Source organism: Arvicanthis niloticus, chromosome 2 (genome assembly GCF_011762505.2).
Source record: "Arvicanthis niloticus isolate mArvNil1 chromosome 2, mArvNil1.pat.X, whole genome shotgun sequence".
NCBI lineage: Eukaryota > Metazoa > Chordata > Mammalia > Rodentia > Muridae > Arvicanthis > Arvicanthis niloticus.
The window spans coordinates 36292546-36311791 of record NC_047659.1 but is presented as its reverse complement, the minus strand read 5'-3'; the positions used below and the strand labels follow the sequence as shown (position 1 = coordinate 36311791).

At 39.5% G+C, this 19246-nt stretch overlaps 1 protein-coding gene across 15 annotated transcripts in view; it reads left to right on the top strand.

Moving 5' to 3' along the window:
- The window catches only part of Baz2b (bromodomain adjacent to zinc finger domain 2B), a 291302-nt gene that overhangs the window by 146594 nt on the left and 125462 nt on the right, over positions 1 to 19246 (top strand). The window contains exon 1 of one of the 15 annotated variants that reach the window (XM_076928800.1): positions 18730 to 18890. The exons of 13 other annotated variants lie outside the window; for them this stretch is intronic. The gene's annotated coding sequence lies outside the window, so the exon portion shown is untranslated. One more of the 15 variants, XM_076928798.1, reaches the window with a different exon arrangement.

The following is a 19246-nucleotide window of genomic DNA, read 5'->3' as shown; positions in this document are numbered from 1 at the left end:
TATGTCCACAAATATGAAGGCTTTTAAAACAGTTTTTATTTTATGTGTATGGGCATTCTGCTTTGCATATATATCAGCGTACCATGTGTATGCCTGGTACCTGCTGAGATCAGGGGAGGGTGTTGGATCCCCTGGAACTGGACTCTCGGCTGGTTTCAAGTCACCACATGGGTACTGGGATGTGGACCCAAGCCTTCTGTAAGAGCAAGTGTCTGTAGCACTGAGTCAGCTCTTCAGCCCCCAATGCAAAGTTTTTACTTGAAATTATGAGGAATCTTCATGCAAAATAACAATGTAATGTGTCAGTACAATTTTAATTTAACTGGGCCTCCCTTGTTAAATGAGGCACTCTGCTGATTTTTTTTTTTTTCCTGACAAAGCAAAACATTTAATTAGGGCTGGTTTACAGGTTCAGAGGTTCAGTCCAGTATCATCAAGGCAAAAACATGGCAGCATCCAGGCAGACATGGTGCTGGAGGAGCTGAGAGTGCTACATCTTCATCTGAATCTGCTGATTTTTAATTGACAAATTTAAGTGAGGGTCTCCTTGGCATTGATCACATTTAAAAGGCAGTTTTTTACTATTTCACATGTCTCCTCCTTTGTAAATCTACTTAGTCAAGTTATGTTTAAACACAAAGACTCTATTTCTCCTGACTTTTCCTATGGCCTCCCAAGGAGTACTTAAGGAATGTGTCCCTGCCTGGCAGCAGCAACAGAGCAGGGTTTGAAGTGCTGACTTGGCCTTTAGTGTTTGAGCCATTGTGTAACTGCATGCACCTGCTGGAGAAAAGTCTCTCCTAGGTTTCCTTGTTTTGTTTTGAAATAGTGTTTTCTCTTGGGTCTTCAATCCACCAGAATTAAGATTAAAAAAGAATGACCACCTCCATAACTTGAAATCTGTAGAGGAAGGAAGGTAATGCATTACACATAAAGCTGAAAGGTCTTAAGATGTTTTGTAAGTCAAGTGTTCCTTGGAGACACATTATGACATTATGTGCCACACATCTATTATGGCATAGACTGTGGCATTAGTGTCTTAATTCTGTATCTAGTATTCTTTTAATATTAGGTCATTTTCTTTTGGTGTTCTCTCTCTCTCTCTCTCTCTCTCTCTCTCTCTCTCTCTCTCTCTCTCTGTCTCTCTTTTTCTCTTTGTCTCTCCTCTACTCCCACTCCCCCCTCCTTTTCTTTCCCTCCCTCTCTCCCTCTCATATTGGTTTAAGAAGGATCTGCCAGTCAGTGGTGGTCCACACCTTTAATCCCAGTACTCCTGAGGCAGAGGCTGTTGGATCTCTGAGTTCCAGACCAGCCTGGTCTATAGAGTGATTTTCAGGACAGACAGGGTTACACAGAGAAACCCTGTCTTGAAAAACAAAAAACGAACAGACAAAAAACAGAGGGTGGGGGCATGATCCTGTTTCAGGCCTGCTAGCTACTGTGTCTAAAAGTCACCAGTTTCCACATCAAAAGAGGACTGACTCTTGGCATCTCTGTGGATTACCCTTTCTCTTCGGACTCCAGGCAGCCAGCCCAGCCCTGACAAGGACAAGTGATGTAGCTCCTTATTGCTTAAGGCCTTTATTTCCCCGTCCACCCCCACTCTACCAACTCCAGCTTATGCTTAGACCGCTCTGCCCACTAAGTCCTTTCTGTTTCCAGGATAATGTCTCCTCTTCTCACATTGTGGATAACACCTCCACATTAGCATAGCTGAAGTCATGATTTTTCTCACATTTATTTATGTTATTCTTATTTTCGTGGAAAAATCTTTTTCCACATCTATGTGTAGTCAAATGCTGCATATCCTGGAATAACCAACTCAGATTTTATTTCCTTTTGGGTTCTGGCCGAAAGGGAGTGTGAATTGCAAAATCTGGAATCAAGTGGCTTCTTTATCGTTTGACATCTGAACACATGGTGTTCTCTTATCGTGGAATGCTGGCGCAGGAAGGCTGTGTACGTCATTTCTCCCACTCACTTTACTCTCTGTAAAGTGACTTTCCTGGACTTGAAAGTATCTGGAGTGTTCAGGCCAGAGGTGTAAACAGATGCAATTCTCCTGACTCAGTTCCAAAATGCTTTCCATTGTGTTATACTTCCCCCACTGTAAAATGCCTGGTCAATTCAGGGGCTCTTTTATGAGAGATTTTATTATTTGCTTAAGACCAAGGACCTTGTTTTAAACTCTTCTGTAATCTCCTTAATAGTTGGCATGTCAGCAGATTTTAACTCTCCCTTTGTTTTGTAGGGAATACTTACTTTTGGGTGAGAGTGATGTTTCGAACCTTACATGGCTGTGTATCAGCACTTGGGAACCTGGAATAAGAAGCTTCTGACTTCAAAGCCAGCCTAGGTTATTTAAGTGAGACCTTTTCTGGAAATAAAAAGAGTGTGATCTTTTAAATAAAAGCACATATCCATTTTTATAATAGCCAAATGTTATGGTATATTTGTTTAAAAGGGATGGGGAAGCTGGCTTTGAATTTACTGTGTAATTGAGGGTGCCTTAAACTCCTGAGCCTCCTGTATCTACAGTGGGATTTGAGGCTTGTACCACCACCTAGTTTATATGCCGTTATGGATCCAAATTAGAACTTCTGTACATGTTGAATGAGTGCTTTACCAATTGGGCTATATGCCCTGCCCCAAAAGTCTTTAATAGTCTTGATAGTAACTATCTGTTTTTAAAGCTTTATTGAACACAAAATAGTGGAAAACAACAAAATATAATTTAAAAATTTTCATTCTATTTTGGATTTGGCTTGCTTGCTGTGTTAACAGCACTGACTTAAGTATAAAACTAGACATTACATTATTGTTGTAATGTTGTCAATTTCTAAGAAGATAAGCGATTTTATTTTAAAAATCAACAGTTTTGAGTGGATAGGGATTTACTGCAGGAGGATTTGTAAAGTATGGGTAAGGAAGGCACTGGATTCGTGGTTCTACCCTCCAAATGGTAGCAGATTTTATTAAATGACACAATTAATTATTTATTATTTTCTGTGCATCTATGTGTATGTTTTTATGTGCACGTCGTACCATGTGTGGAAGGCAGAGGACAAACAACTTGTGGAAATTGGTTTTCTTCTTCCGCCATGTCAGTCCAGAGGAATAACATGGATGCCATGGTGGCAAGGGCCTTTATGCACTGATCAGTCTCACCAGCAGGAAAATATGACAGCATTCTGTTGTTCTGGTTCAGAAGCCATTATTGAGAACTGCCTTGTGGAGTCTTTTGGGTTTTAAAATTTTACAAATATGCCTAAAATATTTAAGTAAAGCAACCAGAAGTGCACGCACTTTATAATTCGTTTGCAGCCCAGCATGAATGAAACTGGGGCATTAGAGGACAGCTTAACACCTCTGGGTGGATGAGGCGTGGGCTTCATGCCTGTGTGTGAGGAGATTCATCATCTGTGGTAGATGTATTACAGAGGTGACGCCAAGGTGAAAAGCAGGCTTGCAGAATGGTTGGAAATCATTGATATTCTAACTTGGAGGCTGTAAATGGCTCAGTGGCAGATGGAGTCTTTGTCAAGGAAGAAAAATGGCAGCTTTCTAGTACATAGATGCTTTGCTAGCCGCTCAGCACACAGGCTGTGACCTTTTCGTATTCAGAGACTTTTCTAGGCTCTAATAAATTGTCCTCCGTCTTTATTCCCCAAAAGTAGATAAATAGTAGTCATTACATTGGAGTCCAAATTGAGGTGTTTCATTATGAAGAAGCATAAACATGTTTTATTGTCTGTTCTTTAAGGGAGTAGGCTTTTAAGGGAATTTGCATTTCTTGTGGTCAGAAACCCTGAGTTTGTCAGTTGATTTGCAATATTAAAAGCACCTAATATAGTTTTAAAGTCTTTGTTTTAGGATAAAAGTATATTATAATTTGAAAGTATGCTAGAAAATCCTAGACCAACATACCAGAGTTTACAGATAAAGAGACCAAGTCTCAGGCTAGTGTATCCAGGACCCATTTTGTCAGTTTATTGTTAAGTCTGAAACCAGGACAAATGGCTAACTGAGGTGCCTATTAAACACATCAAAGCATACCTGGCCTTCAGGTCCTCCCAGCATCTCCTAGTCCTTACCTTTTACAGGGTATGGCTGCCATACCCAGCCTCCTTCCCTAACTCTTTAGCCCAGGGGCTCTGCTTCCTCCCCCCAGCTGCCCTTCCCTGTATGCTCCAGACATTTTTGTTACCTACCTAGCCTTTTTTTTTTTTTTTTTTTTTTTTCCTTCCAATTTTTTACCCTCCTGGCCTCTTGGTCTCTGGCCCTTCCCCTTTTCTTCTCCTCACATGGCCTGGCTCAGGGTTCTGTCCACTCTGAACGCTCCCAGATGTCTCTGGCCTCTGGCTGTGATCACTCTCATTCTACAGTAAACCTTCACCACCATACCTAGGAGCAGTCATGGCATCTGTTCTTATTCTTTTTTCATTCATTCATGACTCACAGATTGATAGATTTTGATTTGTTGTATGTATAAGTTACTTTTGATTTTGTAAATGCTACTTTAAGTAAAATTAAAAATATAATAGAAGGCACATACTTCATAATATCTGTGTAATAAAAGCAACTGTAGAGTCTTATATATTATTCAGCTTCAGGTTTTTTTTTATTATTAAAATCGCAGCTTTTATTCTAGCGTGGTCACTAGAGTGAACAAGAGTTTGTAGTTGTTGTACATGGAGTATGAAGTGATGAGCATCAGGTTTGTGATCGCCTAGTAAATATTTGTTTGTGTCCTGTGCTATGGAGGATTCATACAAGTCACACACCTGAAACGGACAGTTCACCCTACACCTTTTAGCTCTGCAACACTGTGGAAGCACTGCGTTTCCAGCAGTCACTACTTTAAAGTTTGAATTTTGATCTTTTGCTGGGCTAGCAATATATGGGAAGATACTCTTGGTGTAGAACAGCCAGAAGTGAGCCACAGGCCTGTCAGCTGTGAAGTCAGAAGGTTAAAAAAGTGGTGGTCTATGTTACACGTGTTCTATCATTTGATTTCAGTGAGACTATAGAGTATATTTCTGCTGACAACATTTCTACCTTCCACTGTGTTTATTAGGATATAGCCTGATTGTAAATTGAGTAGTACCCTTTTTGTATTGTGTTGACTGATTTGAGTTTTAGAAATACTGCACTTGATGTTAAAATGCTTAAACATTCTGTAATTGTGTTCTGAGATATTTCTGAAAAATTCTTGTATATGTCTATGAGAATTTATTTTGATTTTTAGGGGAGTTGTAAGTACCTGTGAGAGTATATTACCTTATAGAGAATGGTTCAGTTCAATAGCTAACGAACATTGGAAAGTGATGTTTGGAAACACCACACACCTGAAATCTACTATAGCACTTAGCAGTCTCTAGATTAGAGAGTCACGGATTTCAGTGAAGACAAAGGCCTTTGCGTTAGATGGTGCATGCTACAACTTCAGATCCAAACTGACAAGTCTGATCTAGTGTCTACACTAAGTTAAGGGAGAATGTCTACCATCAGATATACTAAAATCCTATCTGCATTTTATAAAGATAAGATAAGAAGTCTTATAACTGTTTTGAATAAGGGAAAATTAGAAAAGTTTGAGCTTTTCAAAATCCTGAAGACTTTTTAAAACAGTCATGCGTCATATATAAAATGTAGATATGAAAAATATGAGCCAGAATATCCTAAGTGAGGTAACCGCTCCGTGTGAATCTCCATAGCGACTTCACCTGTTACTATCATTATACTCAGGCAGGTTAAATAATAGTAACTGTGTTATTTAACAGCTGATTAATAAGTAGCTATTTATAGAAAGTGGTAAGGTTAATGACGACTGGACAACACAAAGACTCATGTGACTTATTGTGTGGGTAAAAGGCAAGATAAGGTTTAATTTGCTGGGTGACAGCACTGTGAAGTGAATTCAGGGCTGTAAGCGTTTTGCGGGGCTTTCGAGAAGCCTTGTAAGGTTTAATTAAGACCTGGAGAGTTCTATCTCTTTTAAAGCAGTTGGCCTTTTGCTGGGGAAGTCTCTCAGCTAGCTACTTACTATCTTGACTTGTGTTCTCACTACCTGATTCAGCGCCATAGGCCTCCTGTTTCCTTCTGCATCTGCCCGGAAGTCCTGCCCCCGTACTTCCTGGCCAGGCTCGGACCTTCAGCTTTTTGTAACACAAAACTCCACATTCTAGTCTGAACCAGTCAGCAGCAAGTCAACTTTTTGATGTCTCTTAGGGTCGCCCTTGGCCACCGAGAGCTGTTTCACCTTTACAATGGCAGCTCTCTTTTTATCGTTAACAGATGGAAAACAGGTGATGGGTCATAGAAATGACAATACTAAAATCTTGCCAGCACTTAGCTCTCTTTTAACAATTGAAAATACAGGGACACACCTTCATCCCAGCAAGGTCTCCCAACTTAAGTGCCTGGTGCTAGTTATAGAGCAGTCATCCAAGGCTTTTCTAACCAGAAAGTGGTTGAGTTGCGGGAGGATGCAGGAGGACCAGTGAGTCAGCAGGATGGAATTCTGTGAGTGACCAAACTAAAAAGGGAGTCAGAGAGCTTTTATATTATTTGGGTCTTGTTTTGTTTTTGAGATGGCGTTTCACATTGTTGCTTTAGCTGGCCGGTAACTCATTTTTGTAGCATAAGCTGGCTTCAAATTCATGACAGTCCTCTTGTCTCTTCAGTTACAGGCATGAGCCATCATACCTGATTCTTTTTGTTGTCGAACCATTGTTTTCCAAAGTAATTTTGCTAGAACATTGGTTGTGTGGAGCGTTAAATAAAACGAAATTTCCATGGTTAAGTAAAATTGGGAGAGTTAACATTTGACCGGGCACACACCTCATTGTTTGGAAAGGCAGTTTGGAAAGCTCCGATTGGAAGATTATGAGTTTGAGGCTGTGATCCTGTCTCGAAGAAGGACTAGAGGGAGGGAACTAAGAAGGAAGAGAAGCTCTGTGAAGGGAGGGAAAATGAAAAGCAGAATTGTAAAAGAGGCTTCAGTTCATGTAGCAGCTGTCCCTGGGCATCTTTTAAGGTACTAATGTGTTTGAGAATTTACAACATATTTGACCCTTCAAAGGATATCTTATAAAATGCATCGCACATGCTGTGGTAGACACACGCCAGGCAGTACTAGAGGCTAACTACAGGTTAGTACAATATTTTCCAAGACTTGTTCTTGCACAGTGGCTTTGCTTTTCCTTGGCAGTCCTTGCAGCCTGCTCTTTTATTTAAACATTCTTCTTTTTCCCCACGATTTCTTCCTTTTCTTTCTAAATATTTCTCAAGTATATTCTCTATGATATTTAAAATCCCCTCGTGCGCGCGCACGTGTGCGTGTGTGTGTGTGTGTGTGTGTGTGTGTGTGTGTGCGCACGCGCCCGCGTGTGCGTGTGTGTGTGTGTGTGTGTGTGTGTTTTGAGCCAGGGTCTTGTAGTCCAGACTGCCTTTGAAATCTTCCTGCCTCAATCTTTCAAGTGCTGAAGTTCCAGACCTGAGCTCCCACGCTCAGCGGAATGCCTAAGGATTCTTGGAGAATTGCATGATGTGTCATTCTGCCTGTGGCAGTAAGCTGAGGAACTGATGCCTCCTGCTGAGCCCTGTTCATCCGTCTCTCAGTGATGATTTAATTGATACCACAGATCTAACTGGGTCACTCGCCTACCTAAAATCCTGCACTGACTTGCTGGCTCTGTGGATGCTCATGAAATCATTCATAAACTGTTCCTTTTATCTGAAGTTCTGCCTCAGCTTCTTGTACTTACTGTTCCCTACATTCAAAATCTTTTAACTGTTTTAAAGCAGGTTTGTTTTTGTGTGTGTGTTTTAGTTTTTTAGTGTTTCGTGACACACCCTAAGTTTTGATTTTTCCGAGACAGGGTTTCTTTATGTAATAGCTTTGGCTGCCCTATACTTGATTTGTAGACCAGGCTGGCCTTGAACAAACACATCCTCCTCCCTCTGCCTCCTCTGAGCCTTGTTTTTTGACACAGGGTGTCACTGTGTTTGTTGCGCTGACTATCTAGAAACTTATAGAAATCCACCTGCCTCTGCCTTCTGAGTGCTTGGATTAAAGTGTGTACCACTGCACCAGGCTAATTTTTTATTTTTAAAAGTTCAGATGCTGGGCAATAATGATACACACCTCAGAAGGTAGACGCAGGCAGATCTCTTGAGTTCAAAGCCAACCTGATCTATAGAGGGAGTTCCAGGACATCCAGGGCTACACAGAGAAACCCTGTCTTGAAAAACAAAACAATCCCCAAAAAGTTTAGAGTAGATATCATCTACAGGAATATTCAAGATATTTCTGGGAAAATCAGGCTCTTAGAATAAATCTGATCAGAGCACTGAACACAGTGTTTTCCCTGCTTCCTACATCCTCCACTTTATCTTGTGTCTGATCCCATAAGCAGATACTGGAGCGTTGAGATTTGCTCAGTACTGGAACACATTCCGATGGAAAGACCTATTAGGTTCTATTTCTTTACTCATAAAACTGTTTGGACTATAGATTAAATTGTATAGAGTTGGAAAAATGGCTCAGCAGTTGAGGTGGTGACTGGTCTTCAGAGGATCTGGGTTCAATTCCCGTCACTCACATGGCAGTTCACAACTGTCTGCAACTCTAGGATATGATTCCCTACTTGTAGGCAAAACACCAGCGCACGTAAAACAAAAATAAATAGACCATTTTTTAAAAGCCTCAGAAAAATGTTTAAAAGATGTATAACTGAAGTTTTGAAAGGAAAACTAGAAAAGGAGCCCAAACTCCTTATAGGGAAACACTCAGTAAACGGGGTGTCATCAAAGTTATCAAAGTTAAAGACATTTACTTTGCAGAAGATCCTATCACGATAATAAAAGGTCCAACATGGAGTGGGAAGGGGCTCCTAGTTGAGAGTGATTGACAGTTGCTACCTAGCTACTGCTGAAAGAGTGTTTTCTTTAGGAGTGTGTCCACTGGCAGGCTTCCTGTGCCCCATCCCATGATGCTGTAGCAGCAAACTGACTCAGTGAAAACATAATAGGAATTTGTTTTAAAAGGTGATAAAAGGATGCTGTGAGGAAATATTTGAATGTGGTGTATCTGAGAATATCTAAGTTATCAAAGAGGGACAAATCAATACTGAGATTGTTAACTGTCTAATTAAAAAGAGAAAAGACATAAAATACTGTTTTACTTTGTAGATACATTCTGAGATTACAAAGAAATAATTTGTTTCCCTGGGCACTAGGAAAAGCCCAAAGTGACATTTCATTCCTCATTAATGAGAACAGTTGAACTAAAAATTAGTGTTTGGGAAGATGGCTCAGGGCATAAGAGCATTTGCTGTACAGGCATGAGGTCTTTAGCTTGAATCCTTCAAAACCATGTTCAAAGCCATGTGTGGTCATGCACAGCCTGTAACTCCAGGATTGGACACAATATTGGAAGACCAGGGGAGACGGGAAGACACCAGACATCCTCTTCTGGCCTCTTTGCACACCATTCCAGTGCACACATGCGTATACACTGCACATGTACAGCACACAGGCAAAGAGAGAAAATGGTTGATTTTAGTGACAATACCACATCCTGACATGAATGTTGAGAGACTGGATTCTAAGTGCATTACTGGTAGGAAAGTAAAGTGATAACAGCTTTCCTGTAAAACAGATTGGGCAGTTCCTCTGTCTGTCTGTCTGTCTGTCTGTCTGTCTCTCTCTCTCTCTCTTCTCTCTCTCTCTTCTCTTCTCTCTCTCTCTCTCTCTCTCTCTCTCTCTCTCTCTCTCTCTCAGACCCTCCCTCCTCGCCACACACACACACAGAGCAGTCACATTTCTGGGCATTAATCCCACAAAATACAAAAGCTTATGTACACATAGGAACCTGAACACGTCCATAGTAACTTTATAATACATCCAAACAGAAACACCCTAAAGGGTTTGCAACACGTGACTAAGCAGAATATGGTATATCTCTACGATGAAATACTAAGCAGTAAACAGCTAGTAAGTATTGATGCATACAACTATGTGGATCCTTGTCAAGTGTATTTGACTAAAGGAAATACTCCAGCCATAAAGGCTATTGTAAACCAGGAGTTGGTGGTGCATGTTTTAATCCCAGCACTCAGGGCAGAGGCAGGTGGATTTCTGAGTACAAGGACACCCTGGTCTTTAGAGGGAGTTTCAGGACAGCCAGGGCTACTCAGGGAAGTCCTCTCTCAAAAACCCAGGTAAGGGAGCAGGGTTATGAGTCCATTTCTGTCCTGTATAAGAGGGCAATATTACATATAACTATGTATAAGCCAGAAAACAGTTGTGGTTATTAGGGGTTAGAGGTGGCAGAGGAAAGGGCTTGAGTGTGACTTTAAAGAGTACTGTGAGAGACTTTTCTGCTAGTGTTGGTTTCAGTTGAAAACACGTGTGTAACTGCCTTGTTGATTTTGTCATGCAGTCAGCATATACAAGGTAAGTTACTAGGGAAACACTGGTTTATATGTGGATCGTCATTGTATCATCTTAACATTTTCTTGCAAGCACAGTTATTTTAAAAAGAAAATGCTTTTAAAATTTGCTGTCCTGTGACTTGAACCCAGGGCCTCAAAAAAGCTAGGCAAGCAGTCTACCACTAAACTATCCTCTGGCCTTATCCTAACTTTTTATTTAAATTTATTTAAATTGCCCAGTCTGGGCTTGCTATCACTGTGTTGTCCTGGAAGTCCTTGAAGTCAGAACCTTTCCTGTCCCACCCTTAGAGTAGCTTAGCTGTTCCAGGCCTATCTGGCAGGACTGGGTCGGATCTTCCTACTTTTTTTTTTTTTTTTTTTTTGGTTTTTCTTTTTTCTTTTCTTTCTTTTTTTTTCTTTTTGTTTTTGTTTTTTTGTTTTGTTTGTTTGATTGTTTTTTTTTTTGTTTTTTTGTTTTGTTTTGTTTTGTTTTGTTTTTCGAGACAGGGTTTCTTTGTGTAGCCCTGGCTGTCCTGGAACTCACTCTGTAGACCAGGCTGGCCTCGAACTCAGAAATCCATCTGCCTCTGCCTCCCAAGTGCTGGGATTAAAGGCATGCGCCACCACCACCCAGCACATATGATTCTTTATGTCCACATCTCAGAACTTTTTCCTGCTGAAGTATCTGTAAGTGGAATTCCCATGTGATAGGTCTCATGCAGTTTAGTTTTGTGTTGTCAAATGGCTATATCTATATAGATATACATATACATATATATATATTTATTTACCAGCTTATACTACTTGTGTCAAAGGATTTCTGGTTCACCATGTTAAACATGTGTTTAGTTCTTGCTTTTCTAGTTCCTATCTACAACCTGTAACAAAGTCTAACAAATTTTAACATGTAGTTTTCTATGGCCCTATGACTGAACTTACCCAGTCTCCTCTGAAATTGGAAGATAAGCAGAATCTCATTACTTAGTAGTAGATGAGAGATTTTACTTTTATAATGTTGTATATGTTATATATGATACATTTATTTTATATATTATATTTAATTTTTTTATTCTGATCAGTCAAAATATTAAAATGCATTTTAGTTGTATAGATTTAATATTCACCTTTTTGTGTATGTTTTTTTTTCAAGGCTCCAATTACAGTATCCTAGTTTTGCTTAAATTAGCTCAGTAGAGAAAATATCACACCATCCTTCTGAGAAATTAGTTTCTGTGATGGTGAGATGGCTCAGAGATTAAAAGCACTGGCTGCTCTTTTAGAGGTCCTGAGTTCCATTTCCAGCAACCACATGGTGACTCTCAACCATCTATACTGGGATCTGATTGCCTCTTCTGGCGTGTAGGTGTACATGCAGGCTGAACACTGTAAACGTAATAAATAAATTAAACAAATAATAAAAAAAAGAAACTCTTCTTCCAGTTTGTCCTACTTAGAACTCCGAGGTCTGTATGTATGTGTGTATGTGTGTGCCGTGGCCCATGTGCAGAGACCAGACCGGATGGCCTTCTCTTTGATCTTTGATGCTCTGGGGATTTAACAGATTGTCAGGTGTGGCTGTAGCACCTTTACCCATTGGCCATTTGCAGGTAACCCATACGACTACACTGGAGGCGCCTTGGTTTGTTTTTGTTTTGTTTTTAACCGTACTGGTCTTCCTGGCATTTTTATTTTTAGAAAAGTATTTTGCTGGTCTGGAGAGATAGCTCAGCAGTTAAGAGCACTGACTGCTCTTCCAGAGGTCCTGAGTTCAATTCCCAGCAACCACATGGTGGCTCACAACCATCTGTAGTGAGATCTGATGCCCTCTTTTGGAGTGTCTGAAGACAGTGGCAGTCTTCATATACATAAACTAAATAAATAATTCTTTTTAAAAGTTTTGAAACCATTTAAAATGATGCTTTTAGCTACTACTTTCCAATCTATTACAAAATAGTTATTAGCCCTTCTCTTAGTCCTTGCATGACTACAAATTTCAAAAGAGAAATCCATGTGAATGAGACTTTAAATAAGTAGGAGTGAGACAGTAGACTGGGGTACCACAAATGATTTATCACTGAATATTCTGTTTAAGTCTGGACTCATAAGGGGCTGTTGGACTGTCAAAAATGACTGGAATTGGTGTGTATTGATGTACTTCCTCATGGGAGTGGTTTTGTTGTTGTTGCTGCTGCTGCTTATTTGTTTGTTGATTGGTTGTTTTTTTGAGACAGGATTTCTCTTTGTAGTCCTGGTCTTGAACTCAGAGATCAGCCTGCTTCTGCTATGCTGGGATTAAAGGCATATGCCACCACCACTCACCTGTAGATTAGTTTAAGTGCATAGAACATTCTGGTTGGTGAGTGTGGGCTGACCCTGGGATTTTGCATTTCATCAAAGTAATTTCAAGAGTTTTGGCTTGTGGCCTACGTTGATGAATCCCTGAGTGGTCCAAATAGAAGTGAGGTTTCGAATTGCTATACTTCCTTTGTTTAGTTTAAACACTTTTGTTTAATTCTGTACAGTTTAACATTTTGTTACGTTAATAGAAGTTCATGATTTTTAGTAAATATTGACTATGTGTTGGTTATTGCTCTGTAGTTATGTGGTCATTTGTTTAAAACCATCCTTTAGGATTATCATATGATCAGTGTTATTTTGTTTGAATACTGGATTGAACTGCGGTGTTCAAGTGTGCTAAACAAGTGCTGTATTGCTGAGTGCCCCTGCTGCCTCCAGATTTTAATACCTCGGCAGCTATGAGACCGTCAGGCAGAAAGCTGAGCTTAATAAGTAATATCTATTTTTTCATTAATTTTTATGGTAGAACTAGAATTCATAATTACTCTTATTTATTTTTTTGGAAAGCCTCACAATTTAGACATTAATGTGTTTTTCTTGTTTTGTTTGAGACAGTCTTTCTGTGTAGCTCTGGCTATCCTGGAACTCACTCTGTAGACCAGGTTGGCCTCACACTCAGAGATCCGCCTGCTTCTCCCTCCTGAGTGCTGGGATTAAAGGCATGGAGAACATGCCCTTCTGACATTGTGATATTAAAATTTGAACGTAAACAGAGTTTCACTTAACTTTGGCTTCGGGCACTGCTTCACCCCAACTCCCAAAGTTATTGTGAATAAGTGGAAATCATACAATACAAGAGAGACTTTGAGCCACTTTTATTCACATTTGGTCTGCACCAGATGTGAATAGAGACTCTAGTACAGCTGCTTGGACAGCCAAAGGAATGGATAGCTCTGTGCTTAAAAACCTTGTACTTTAAAAGGGTATAAATTGATTGGGGCATTCATACTTCACGATTAATAATGCCAAATACTCTCATGACAAAATTATCAATCTTTGGAGCAAGTGTTCAGAATTACTTGTTTTTGACAAATGGGAATTAGTAATGAACATATGTAGGCCCCAAAGTGAAACATTTTGGGAGAAACATTTTTTTTTATTTAAAAACAGAATAATTTTCATGTTGATAGTTAATATACAGCTCTATATTATTGCATTTAGTAATTGTCAGTGGTAGAAAGTTCTAGAGGATTAATTAAAAGTGATTTAATATGCACTTATTGCTGTCTTGATTCGTGCGCGTTGCTCACACTGCACTGGCAGTGTGCATATGGAATTCACAGCGAATGTTGCTAACATTTCCAGACCAGATCTCCCCTCATCTCCAGAAGCAGCCCTGCTCTGTTTTCTCTGCCTGCTGCCATTGATTGTTTTTTTTGAAGGTACATTAACAGTGCTGATGAAGCAGTGTAGGTAGAGTTTGCATTAAAAATAAATGTGGGGGATAAGGATCAGGGCTGTGTGACATGAGAGGCTGGGTGTTCCTGTCCCAGCTGTAAGTTCTTCAGTCTAAAGGACAAAAACACCAAACAGGTCAGGGGTGAAAGGCCAGAGGAGGGACAAATGCTGCAAAAGGCAGTGGCTCCAAGGCCAGCTTAATACATGTGTGCTTCAGGTTGATGGTTGCTTTCATTAGCAGATCTCATTGTTATGCAATGTCTGTTCCGCTGCAGCAAAATGGATCTTGTACTCACAGTCCCGTGTGTTCCTCTTACGCTGCAGTTACTGGAATATATGTCTGGCTTTGGTTTACTTTACCATATTTTTAAGGAAAAGAAGGAAAAGTGGATTCTGTTGTTGCTGAATTTGTTTTTCAAAGGCCTTTATCTTTGTGTTATGGATGTTTTCTATTTTTGTCCTCTGTTTACAATTATAAGATGTTAAATAATGTAAACATGTTAATTATCACATAAATTTTAAATGAATAGAATATAAACTCAATTGATTGCGCTAATAATTTTATTAGCTGTGTAAGCATGTTTTCTAACATTTAAAAAATTGGGGTCTTTTTTTATTACAAAATATGGTAAGCAAGATTTGAAAGCTGCTGCTTTTTGCAATAGCAAAAATTGTATGTAGAAATAAGTACAGGTGAGACAAACTGTGTCAGAGGCTTTTGTTTGAGGTGAGCACTGAACAGCACTTCAGACAGGCTGAGGACTTCAGCCAGTGAACACAGACAGGCAAGGCTGAAGCTACAGAGGACACTGTTATCAGTGCAGTCATTTGGTGGCTTGACAGCTCTTTAGGAAGTCTGCTGGCTTGGGCTGCTGTTCTCAAAAATGGGCCCCATATGAGAACCTGGGTTTGTGTAAATACGGATTAGTTTTATAGCATGCAAGAACATATGTGATAATACCCGACCTTTTGTCCATTTACTTCCATCCTCACAATATCTCGACTATATAAAGGAAATAGAATGTTATATAAAGCTAAGTTGTGCTGAGAGTGTTTGCTGCATATTGACTTTCATTCATTATGAGCAATGTCAATGAAGATTTTCTAAGCTCTTTCAGAGTTAGTGAGGGGACGATTGTGGGCCCAATTAACAAGACTACAAGAGAGAGTCACCCTGGGTTTGAGGAAACTAGAACTGATAGTGAATGGGAAGTCATAGGATATAATGTTAACATCTTTACAAGGGAGAAAAAGACCCACCCCACTGTGACTGTTGGATTTGCTGTTACATATTTTCTGCACATGAAAATCAGTGGAGTATTGTTAAGTCTCCACTGTATTCAATCCAGGTCATATCAGTTGACATATTAGAGAGTAATGTTTGAGGGTTTTCTTTTTAAATAATATGGTCAGGCCTAGTCTTATTATATATTTTTATATAGTCTTATTCTTTGTTTTGCTGTCTTTCCGCTAGGGTAACAGAGGGAAAGTAACAGGGAATTAAGCCCCACATGTGCAAATGCAGATGTAGGTTGGTCAAGCTCAGTGTGGAGGTGGGTTTCTTTCCCAGAGTTAGGAATAAAAATCATCATAGACTCCTCACAGGCAGTTAAGTGGAACAAGCCCAAGAAAGAAAGGTCCAGTGAGAAAGGAGTTAGAGTCTCCAGTGAACCTGGGTTACATCCTAAAATCCCCCTGCCTTTCTGAAATCACACCTTTCCCTGAATGCCTAATCGACTCAGCCTACAGGAAAACTGAATTTAGAAAAGAGACTGAATTTCAAATATGAAATTGAAATTAACGAGGATATATAAAGATTCAGATTAGATACAGTACAATTCTTGGCTACATGACTCTAATAATGATAAGTCATCTTTTCTTGTTCTGTGACTATAGCTTGTACTGAGGAAATGGCAAAGGAAGGTGGGCATAGTCATTGTTCTAATTTCTGTAAATATGCTGAGAAACTTTATCTAAAACATAAAGAAATTTGTGTTAATTACGGAAAACTTTGGGTTTGTTTGTGAAATGGCATCTTCCGATGAGTGGAGGGCTTTGGAAATTGTCTGCCTACTTCCCCTGCAGGCTAATTTCAGAGTGATGAGCCTTGTGTCACTTGTTAGGACCCTAACCCCAGCCTTTCTGTGTTTAGCTACCCTGAACTGTGCTGGTCTTGCTTTGAGACAGTCTCTATAAGAGCCAGGAGGGCCTCCCACTCTACCCTCCTCTAGCTTCCTGAGTGTTAGCATTGCAAGTGTGTGTGTGTGTGGTGTATGTGATGTGAGTCTGTGTGGTGTGTGAAGTGTTTGCATGGTGTATGTGTGATGTGTGATATGTGTGTGGGGTGTGTGTGGACATGTATGTGGTGTGGGTGTGTGAATGTGAGTGCAAGCATTAATCAGCTCCTGTGTGAGGGTGAAGGTGAGAGGACCTCCTTGAGGAACCTGTTCTGTAAGTTTCAAGGGTCAGACAGGCCTTTGGTGTGAACCCTTCTCTCTCAGCATCCCACTGGCCCCTTCACACCTCTACTAAATCGCTCTCTAGTGTGTTAGGCTTGTCAGGGAGTGGGGATCTTTCTGAGGTCTTTACAACTCCCCCTAATTACAGTTAGCTGTGTTAAATGCACACTGTACAAGTGTCTGGTGACCCAAAATAAACCGGAGAGGAGGGACAAGAGCCTTTTGTAGTTTAAGTCTTTGTAAGTTACAGTGCCATGCACATATCACCTGCCCCTTTGACTGAAATATAAACCCTCTTCAAAATTACATCTCTGTCTCTCTCTCTCTGTCTCTGTCTCTCTGTCTCTCTGTCTCTCTGTCTCTCTGTCTCTCTGTCTCTCTCTCTCTCTCTCTCTCTCTCTCTCTCTCTCTCTCTCTGTGTGTGTGTGTGTGTGTGTGTGTGTGTTCAGTGAACATCTTGTGGGATGTCTTTCTTTCCACCTTGTTGGTTCTGGGGGTCAAACTCCAGTCCTCTGATAGCAGCAAACCTTCACTCACTGACTTGCTGAGAGTCACTTTGAATGAACCCAGTATCACACTTATTTGCTGTTTCTCTTCATCGTTTTCTTTGTCTAAATGTGAACTGTTGTGGGACCTAACACAGCCATGCACTTTTGAATAGTTGAAATAATAGTTTTGTCTTGACATAGGAAAACATAGCTTGTGTCTGTGTGGTGGAAAGTCCATTCCCCGTTTTCTCTGATGGACTAAGGACCATGTCTGTGTGCTCTGTGAAAATAGGATGTCTATGATACTGAATTTGACCAGGAACTTTAGCTGGAACTCTTAGCTCCTTACTCGTAGCATTCTGAAGAAAATTCAGTTTCATTGTTGTTAAAAGCATTAGTGATGTTAGCAACTGCTTTGTTAGTTAATGCGATTCAGTACCTCATAGAAATAGCACAGACCTCTGAGAGGCTGTCCATCTGGCCCAGAGTTCTCTGTCCTGGTGCTTTTGGCTTTTTTCTTATTGCTTTTGTTGTTGTTCTGGTTTTTTCTATTTTAGTACATAAAAATTTTATTTTGTAAAATGAGTTAATGTAAGCTTAATCGACACAACTTTCATGCTTAATATGCTTATATTGTTGTAAATGGTCTTTAATTATTCTTTGCAGTAATATTATTGAATATTACATTCATGAGTGCAAAAATATATTTAATAAATATAAGATTTTTAAGTACAAACTTTACAGATTTTTAAAAATCACCTAGACACTTTTAAAGTAGTACCTTCATTTTCATTTTGATGAAGTTAAGTATTTTGGATTTTGTAGTGGTAATTTAAGTGATAAATTTTTATGAATTTCAGAGTAAAGGGGAAAAGGAAAATTGTGAGGAAAAAACTAAGAACAAAGAAATGCAGTTTTCAAATTAATATTTCTTATGCTCAGGTGAATAAATTTTATTTTTGAAAAAGTTTAAAATGTAGGCAGTCACTATCTTATGCAAACTTTAACACATACGATATTTTTCAAAGAACGCTGTATATTTATAGTAGTCTAATAAAATTGAATCATACTTTGACTAAAAAAGTAATTTTAACTTTTTATTTTAACTCAGATTTCTTGTAACTACTTTCTTAAAGCAGTTGAAATTTAAAGGTCATTCTTTAGCAGGCTCATGAGCAGTTATTTATTTTATTATTGTTCACTTATAAAAACCCTTGTTAGTGTTGCCTTATTTTTACAATTTGTTTGCCAAAACCAATTTTTGAAACCTGCTTAAGGTTTGTTAGCATTCTTGATTGAAAGCTTGCGATCATGCGGGTCAGAAATAAACCCTTCCTTCAAAAGGAAGGAAGAGGAGTCTTCTCTTTATTGTAAGTTTTAATCTTAACAAAATTAAGAAAGAATAATTACCTGAGCGGGCCCCTTACCTGGCTCAGTGTTGTCACGTGAGCTCTCCCGGTTACCGGCGCGCTAAGTGCTCCACCTGCCTCTCAGTTTGTTTACCAGGAAATCAAGATGTGTAAACTGCAGGAAGTACTATTTGACCCTCTTCGACAGTATCTCATTACAATAATTGCTAATCTCTGAATAAGACAGCCATGTTTTGTGAGGGAGAGGTTGTGTTAGGTAGATTTTAGGTGTTTCAACAAACAGAGCATTGTAAATGCTTGCTTGGCTTGTGTTTTCATTATAGCGCTTGATAAAAGACATATTGTGACCTCTGGGGTCAGCAGAGCTAGGATACAATAGTAAGTATTCTTTCAAGCCTTTCAACTGAAAATACCGTGGCTTGCTGTGCAGTGCTGTCTCTGCTCTGAATCGAAAGGATAATGGCTACTTCCTGATTAAAGCCTCTCCACAGTAAGCTGCGAGTGTTGTGCTGAATGTCTTTCTCCTGCTAATGAGAGCGGTCGTGGGTTTCTTTATTGTGTATCTCTGTTTTTATTGATGAGCCTCTTTAGCATTTCCTGAACTTGAACTTACATTTAGAGTAGAAACTACTGTTTTAAGTTTGGAGGATTTTTAAAAATTGGTTAGTATTTCTGTTTTGTATTTTAAACCTATCTCAGGTACTTACTGTAGATTTTGATTAAAGAAACAAGCT